An 8,905-nucleotide genomic window follows, 5' to 3' on the forward strand; every position below is an offset into this window, starting at 1 on the left:
GATTACAAAGTTAAGCTTCTAATGCAAAGAACACTGGCACATAGTAGAACCTAAATAAATATTTATTGAATGAAGGAAGTGATTCTTGATCTTCTCATATGGGCAATTGGTTTCAGCTGGACTCAAGTCTCTGAGGTTCTGGCCTTGCTCAGGCATCTAAAAGGTGGATTCTACAGAGCTCACCAGGAGGGTTGAGCCATTTCCTTGAAGGCATAGCTGATCCTTTGTCCTCAGTGCTCTTGATGACCAGGCTCTCCAAAGAAACCTATCAATATGGATGGCAGTGGCATGACAGGACAACATGGTGATACCCTAGCCCATTCTCCTTTCATCCCGTTGATCCAGGAGTGTCTTATTTAAAGCTCCTTTGGTTCTAAGTCCTCTTTTGTTTGATCCTAGACATCAATCAGTAGCTGGGTACCCAGAATGATCATCCTAGGAAAGACAGGCAGTGTTGGATATTCCCTGTGTATCCCAACAGTCTAGAGACATCCACTATAGTGGCCCCACTATAGGAATTTATGCTTTGAATACTTCATTTCTTGCTATCAAAACAAAACAACAAAAAAAGAGAGATTCAGCTATTGGCTAAGCTCTTGTCATAGCTGATCCTTCAGAGGTGGGAAAGTTCAAAGACCAAGGATGAAGAAGCAGTGCTCCACTGGCCATCGCTCCTTTAGAAACCCTCTGACTCATTTTTAGAACAGCTTTGGCTTCAAAGAGTTTGTCAACAGAGTTTCCTTGTCCTTTGTATTTACTCACAGAGGACTATTGACTACATTTTTTCAACACAAGATTCCTTAAACTATTTAATGTTTGGTCTACATATAATCTTTGGAATGCCTTTGCCAATGGTATACATTTTTGTCTGCCCAAGACATTTCAAAGGAAATAATGGCTGATTACATTTCTGCTTATACTGATTAGTACGTAATTGCATCTAAGACATCTTGTGATTGCAATGAACAAAAACATACCAGTCTTAAGAAGCAGTGAGGCACATCTGGAGGAGGAAGAGCCCATAATACATAATACATTGTATTGTTGAAAGTCCAAGAGTCTTGATCCATGGACAATCAAGGGTCAGACTATGTCAGGAGTATTAGGGGCTTATAAAGGGCATCTAAAAAAATTTTAGCTACCTTCATTCAATCCCCTCTTTCTGGGTGCTTATACCCTGGTTTTCCTCTAAAGCCAGGGGTCTGCAAACTATAGCCCATGGGTCAAATCACCTACCACCTATTTTTGTAAATAAAGTTTTATTGGAACACAGTCATGCTCATTGTTTTACATATTTTCTATGCTGCTTTTGTGCTACAATAGCAGGGTTGAGCACTTACAACAGAGACCATGTGGCCTGTAAAGTCTAAAATATTTACTGTCTTCCCGTTTATAGGTAAAATTTGCTTACTTCTGCTCTAAGGGACCAGTACCTTCCTCACTCTCAGTTCTTGTGAATTAGAGCCAGTTAAAGTTGGGTTTTCTGTCACTTGGCAACCGAGTCCTTCCTGACACAAGGGTAGCCCAGCCCAAATCACTCTGTCTCCTAGAATGGCCTAAATCACATGCCCAGAGCAATGGCGCTGGTCCATCCCCATCATAGATGGACAGGAAGTATGTTCCTCTGACCAGAAGCTGCAACTTGTTTTCTGTCCACAGGATCAAATATTTGAAATTGGGAGTTCCCAGAAAATCCCAGGTGCATGGTCACCATATGATGATGCCTCATTTATATATATATATATGTTGACAGTGGAAGAAGATGTATATATCTTTGATGAGAGGGCAATAGTGTTGTGGACTAAGAGCCTTAGCAGGATGGAAGCTTGCTGTCTTCTTCTATATCTCAGGGTGCGGACAGTGTCATAACAGCCATCCAACAGCATGGAATGACTGACATGTGCCAGGCTCAGGGCTTAGTGTTTTACATATGTTACATCACACAAACCCCACAGCAACCCTGTAAGGTAGAAATTACTATTGCTCCAGTTTATAGGTAAGGAAGCCAGATCTCAGAGATATGAAGAAATTTCAGAAAGGTCACATGGCCAATAAGTGATGAAGAGAGGATTCCAATTCAAGTCCAAACTCCAAGGCCCAGACTCTTTAATACAGTGCTATACAACCAAGTCAGCGAGCCTGTAAAAGCAGCACCTCTTTCTCCACCCTCCTAGCACAAATCCTGTGTGGGGCACCCATTGGCCTGGTGTTGGTCATGTGCCATCCTTGAACCAATCACTGGGGTCAGGGGCACCAGGCTGGGTCCCATGTCCAACTGTGAGCCTGAGGTGGGGCCATTCTCACCTAAATGACATGACCTGGGCAGTGGCAGTGCCAGCATTTTCATACAGAAGTGTTTGGGACTGGAAGGTGATAACATTTTGTGTGTTTGAGAAACATCAATTATCCACATTTGTCGGGGGGTGGGCAGGGAGAGGCCGGGAGTTGGTGTGTTACCTACACTCCTGGCTGTTGTGCTCTGTCCTTTGTCATCTTTGACCAGCTGGAATGTTCGGAGGTCATCCCTAGAGGACCCTTTCTGACAAAGAGATGTGTATCTACCAGGGAATAGAGGCTGTGGGGCAGCACCTGAATTAGGATCTTGACAACCTCTGAAGCAAGTCACTTGTTAAATATCTTGGTTTCCTTCCCTGCAACCTGGTGAAAGAGTCTGATCTGGCTCTCAAAGCCAGTCAAAGGGTCAAAATAACTACAAGATGGCCTACAAAATGAGAATGTAGCAGAGAGAATCACCTGTAGGCTAAAACCTGCCCAGTGGATGTTCACACCTGACTCGAGTCTGGTGTGCACATCCACCCACCCACCCAGAACCCATCCCACCCGCCACTGCACAGAATCTCTACATTGACACATGTCCATAATGTCTATTTAATCCATTGTTGTCTGTCTTGGTAAGAGTGTTTCAAAGACTAGGGGCTCTGTTAAGTGTTCCTGGGTATCAGGCATTCTTTAGGGGCTGTGTGCCCAGGTGTTTTGCACTTTCATCTCATAAAGCTGAAATATGACACAAGAGATGGGCTCAGCTGCTGAGTTCAAGGGCGAGGGTTTGCTTTTAAACACACATACACACACACACACACACACACACACACACGCACAGAGCCTCTGGGTATCGGAAAGGTGACCAGCTCCCCCTGGTGCTTAAATATTTTTTCATCTGGAAATTCCCTTTCTAGGCCTTTATCTTGGGAAAATTATGACTGTGCAACAAGATTCAATACAAGAATGTTTATTGAAAGATTATGATTGTAAGGAATTGAAAATTACCTGAACATCCCCCCCATTAAACTTTGTTACATCCATTCAATGCATAGTAGGTAGCTGTTAAAAAACAATGTTGTAAAGAATGTTTTATGGCATGATGTCAATTATATAATAGAAAATGCATTCAATGTGTTGCTGTTTTTAAAATATATGCCTGCATAACTGTTCTGATGGGGTGTATGTGAAGTTGAAAATAATGATTTTTCTCTGCATTTGAAGGTTACAGGTGTTTAAAAATGTTTTTTATTATGAAAATGTACACAAAAGTCAAATAATAAAATGAACCTCTATAATCTATTGCCCCTATTCATTAATTATCATCAATATTTGGCCACACTTGCTTCACCTATTTTTTTTTTCCAATAAAGAAATACGTTTAATCTTAAAACTTACACTACTTTGTTGAATAGTAACATTTCACACCTATTTTTTAAAACAGACCTCTCTCTCCTGGAGTATTTTAAAGCAAATATCAGACATCACTGAATGTTATCCCTATATACTTCAACATGCGTCTTTAAAAAGGACATTTCTTATATGTTTACAATGCCATTATCACACCTAACATATTAACAATAAACCCTCCAGTTTCTGCACTACCCAGATTATATTTGCATTTCCATGAGTGATTTTCTCTTATTTTTTCTTATCTGTGTTTTCTAATTTTTTTTACAAATAAACATATCAACTATTATTAAAAAGTAACAATTTAAACAATTAAAAATCCTTTGAGCAGAAGCAAAAAGAACTACAATCCTGCAGCCTGTGGAATGAAAACCACATTCACAGAAAGACAGACAAAATGAAAAGGCAGAGGAATGAACCAGATGAAGGAACAAGACAAGACCCTAGAAAAACAATCAAATGAAGTAGAGATAGGCAACCTTCCAGAAAAAGAATTCAGAATAGTGAGAGTGAAGATGATCCAAGACCTCAGAAAAAGAATGGAGGCAAAGATCGAGAAGATGAAAGAAATGTTTAACAAAGACCTAGAAGAATTAAAGAACAAACACCTAGAAGAATTAAAGAACAAACAAACAGAGATAAACAATACAATAACTGAAATGAAAAATACAGTAGAAGGAATCAATAGCAGAATAACTGAGACAGAAAAATGGTTAAGTGACCTGGAAGACAGAATGGTGGAATTCACTGCCATGGAACAGAATAAAGAAAAAAGAATGAAAAGAAAGGAAAACAGCCTAAGAGACCTCTAGGACAACATTAAATGCACCAACATTCGCATTATAGGGGTCCCAGAAGGAGAAGAGAGGGAGAAAGGACCCGAGAAAATATTTGAAGAGATTATAGTCGAATACTTCCCTAACATGGGAAAGGAAAGAGCCACCCAAGTCCAGGAAGCGCAGAGAGTCCCAGGCAGGATAAACCCAAGGAGAAACATGCCAAGACACATAGTAATCAAACTGACAAAAATTAAAAGCAAAGAAAAATTATTAAAAGCAACAAGGGAAAAATGACAAATAACATACAAGGGAACTCCCATAAGGTTAGCAGCTGATTTCTCAGCAGAAACTCAAGTCAGAAGGGAGGGCACAATATATTTAAAGTGATGAAAGGGAAGAACCTACAACAGAGATTACTATACCAAGCAGGTATCTCATTCAGATTCGACGGAGAAATCAAAAGCTTTACAGACAAGAAAATCTAAGAGAATTCAGCGTCACCAAACGAGCTCTACAACAAATGCCAAAGGAACTTCTCTAAGTGGGAAACACAAGACAAGAAAAGAACCTACAAAAACAACCTCACACCAGTTAGAATGGGCATCATCAGAAAACCTACAAACAACAAATGTTGGAGAGGGTGTGGAGAAAAGGGAACCCTCTTGCACTGTTGGTGGGAATGTAAATTGATACAGCCACTATGGAGAACAGTATGGAGGTTCCTTAAAAAACTAAAAATAGAATTACCATATGATCCAGCAATCTCACTACTGGGCATATACCCAGAGAAAACCATAATTCAAAAAGACACATGCACCCCAATGTTCATTGCAGCACTATTTACAATAGCCAGGTCATGGAAGCAACCTAAATGCACATCGACAGACGAACAGATAAAGAAGTTGTCGTACATATATACAATGGAATATTACTCAGCCATAAAAAGGAGTGAAATTGGGTCATTTGTTGAGACGTGGATGGATCTAGAGACTGTCATACAGAGTGAAGTAAGTCAGAAAGAGAAAAACAAATATCGTATATTAACGCATGTATGTGGAACCTAGAAAAATGGTACAGATGAACCGGTTTGCAGGGCAGAATTTGAGACACAGATGTAGAGAACAAACGTATGGACACCAAGGGGGGAAAGCCGCGTGGGGGGGGGGGATGGTGGTGTGATGAATTGGGCGATTGGGATTGACATGTATACACTGATGTGTATAAAATTGATGACTAATAAGAACCTGCTGTATAAAAAAATAAATAAAATTAAATTTAAAAATTAAAAAAGAAAACAAAAAAACCAACTAATACTAAACTTTCTTTGGGCTATTTGTACAGAAATATGTTAATATGAATGTTTCAGACATTACATGAAATTCCTAAAAATCTTATATGTTCTGGTATAATGTTATAAGTCATAATTCTAGTTATTATTTTAAAATGTATATCTCAGAAATAACTAAATTTCCTTGTCAATTGCATTATTATGAACTTTCATCAAATCTTTAACCGTGGTCATTTTTAAGTCTTTTGTCATTTACAGACAGTTCTGGGTGTACTCTGATGCTTTCGCAAAACTGTTCCTATAAAAGGGTTTCATCTTCAAGGAATTCATGGAAAAGACTCTGACAAGCACAGGCTTCTGGTAACTGACTATACTGCTGAACTGAATGAATAAGCATTTTCAGAACTGTAATGGAAAACTGATGAATTCATAAAAGTGCTAACAAAAGATCAAGAGGAAAAAAAATTTAATTACATGGGACTGAGTGAACTGATGAGGATGATTATAATTTTTATGACTTTCTGTTTGAATAAAAAAAAAATCTAGGGCTTCCCTGGTTGCGCAGTGGTTGGGAGTCTGCCTGCCAATGCGGGGGACACGGGTTCGAGCCCTGGTCTGGGAGGATCCCACATGCCACGGAGCGACTGGGCCCGTGGGCCACAATTGCTGAGCCTGCGCGTCTGGAGCCTGTGCTCTGCAACAAGAGAGGCCGCGATGGTGAGAGTCCCGCGCACTGCGATGAAGAGTGGCCCCCACTTGCCGCAACTGGAGAGAGCCCTCACACGGAAACAAAGACCCAACACAGCCATAAATAAATAAATAAATAAACCCAAAGTTAAAAAAAAAAAAAAGCTACAGAAGTTGTTTAAAAAAAAAAAATTCTAAAGTAATACACTGTAAGACTGATCATTATGACTATGTAAAGATGTAAAACTTTTGTATAGCAATATCACTACATATGTAAAGTCAGGCATGTGACAAACTGGAAAAAATATTTTTGTAACTTATACCACAGACATTGGGCAGATATTCTGTCACTCATAAAAGGAGAAAACAAAATTAAACTATACTGAAATATTAAAAAAAGAACCCAAAACAATTAAGAAAATGGTAATAGGAACACACATATTGATAATTACCATAAATGTGAATGGATTAAATGCAACGAAAAACACAGGCTTGCTGAATGGATACAAAAACAAGACCCATATATATGCTGTCTACAAGAGACCCACTTCAGACCTAGGGACATATACAGACTGAAAGTGAGGGGATGGAAAAAGATATTCCATGCAAATGGAAATCAAAAGAAAGCTGGAGTAGCAATACTCATATCAGATAAAATAGACTTTAAAATAAAGAATGTTACAAGAGACAAGGAAGGACACTACATAATGATCAAGGGATCAATCCAAGAAGAAGATATAACAATTATAAATATATATGCACCCAACATAGGAACACCTTAATATATAAAGCAAATGCTAACAGCTATAAAAGAGGAAATCGACCATAACACAACAATAGTGGGGGACTTTAATACCACACTTACAGCAATAGACAGATCATCCAGACAGAAAATTAATAAGGAAACACAAGCTTTAAATGACACAGTACACCAGATAGATTTAATTGATATTTATAGGACATTCCTTCTGAAAACAGCAGAGTACACTTTCTTCTCAAGTGCACATGGAACATTTCCAAGGATAGATCACATCTTGGGTCACAAATCAAGCCTCGGTAAATTTAGGAAAGTTGAAATCATATCAAGCATCTTTTCCGACCACAATGCTGTGAGATTAAAAATCAATTACAGGGAAAAAAACATAAAAAACACAAACACATGGAAGCTAAACAATACGTTACTAAATAACTAAGAGATCACTGAAGAAATCAAAAAATACCTAGAGACAAATGACAATGAAAACACGATGATCCAAAACCTATGCGATGCAGCAAAAGATAAGAGGGAAGTTTATAGCAATACAATCCTACCTCAAGAAACAAGAAAAACCTCAAATAAACAATCTAACCTTACACCTAAAGGAACTAGAGAAAGAAAAACAAACAAAACCCAAAGTTAGTAGAAGGAAAGAAATCATAAAGGTCAGAGCAGAGGACTTCCCTGGTGGTGCAGTGGTTAAGAATCCACCTGACAATGCAGGGGACACATGTTCAAGCCCTGGTCTGGGAAGATCCCACATACCACAGAGCAACTAAGCCCATGTGCCATGACTACTGAGCCTGTGCTCTAGAGCCCATGAACCACAACTACTGAAGCCCACATGCCTAGAGCCCGTGCTCTGCAACAAAAGAAGCCACCACAATGAGAAGCCTGCACACTACAACAAAGAGTAGCCCCTGCTTGCTGCAACTAGAGAAAGCCCATGCGCAGCAATGAAGACCCAACGCAGCCAAAAATAAATAAATAAATAAGTTTATAAAAAGAAAATCAGTGCAGAAATAAGTGAAATAGAAACAAAGAAAACAATAGTAAAGATCAATAAAACTAAAAGGTGCTTCTTTGAAAAGATAAACAAAACTTTTAACCAGACTCATCAAGAAAAGGAGGGAGAGGACTCAAATCATTAAAATTAGAAATGAAAAAGGAGAAGTTACAACAGACACTGCAGAAATACAAAGCATCATAAGAGACTACTACAAGCAACTCTATGCAAGTAAAATGGACAACCTGGAAGAAATGGACAAATTCTTAGGTATAACCTTCCAAGACTGAACCAGGAAGAAATAGAAAATATGAACAGACCAATCATAAGTAATAAAATTGAAACTGTGATTAAAAATCTTCCAACAAACAGAAGTCCAGGACCAGATGGCTTCACAGGTGAATTCTATCAAACATTTACAGAAGAGCTAACACCCATCCTTCTCAAACTCTTCCAAAAAATTGCAGAGGAAGGAACACTCCCAAACTCATCCTAAAAGGCCACCATCACCCTGTTACCAAAACCTGACAAAGATGCTACAAAAAAAGAAAATTACAGACCAATACCACTGATGAATATAGATGCAAAAATCCTCAACAAATACTAGCAAACAGATTCCAACAACACATTAAAAGGCTCAGGGGCTTCCCTGGTGGCGCAGTGGTTAAGAATCTGCCTGCCAATGCAGGGGACACGGG

This window comes from Eschrichtius robustus, chromosome 19 (assembly GCF_028021215.1).
Source record: "Eschrichtius robustus isolate mEscRob2 chromosome 19, mEscRob2.pri, whole genome shotgun sequence".
Classification (NCBI taxonomy): Eukaryota; Metazoa; Chordata; class Mammalia; order Artiodactyla; family Eschrichtiidae; genus Eschrichtius; species Eschrichtius robustus.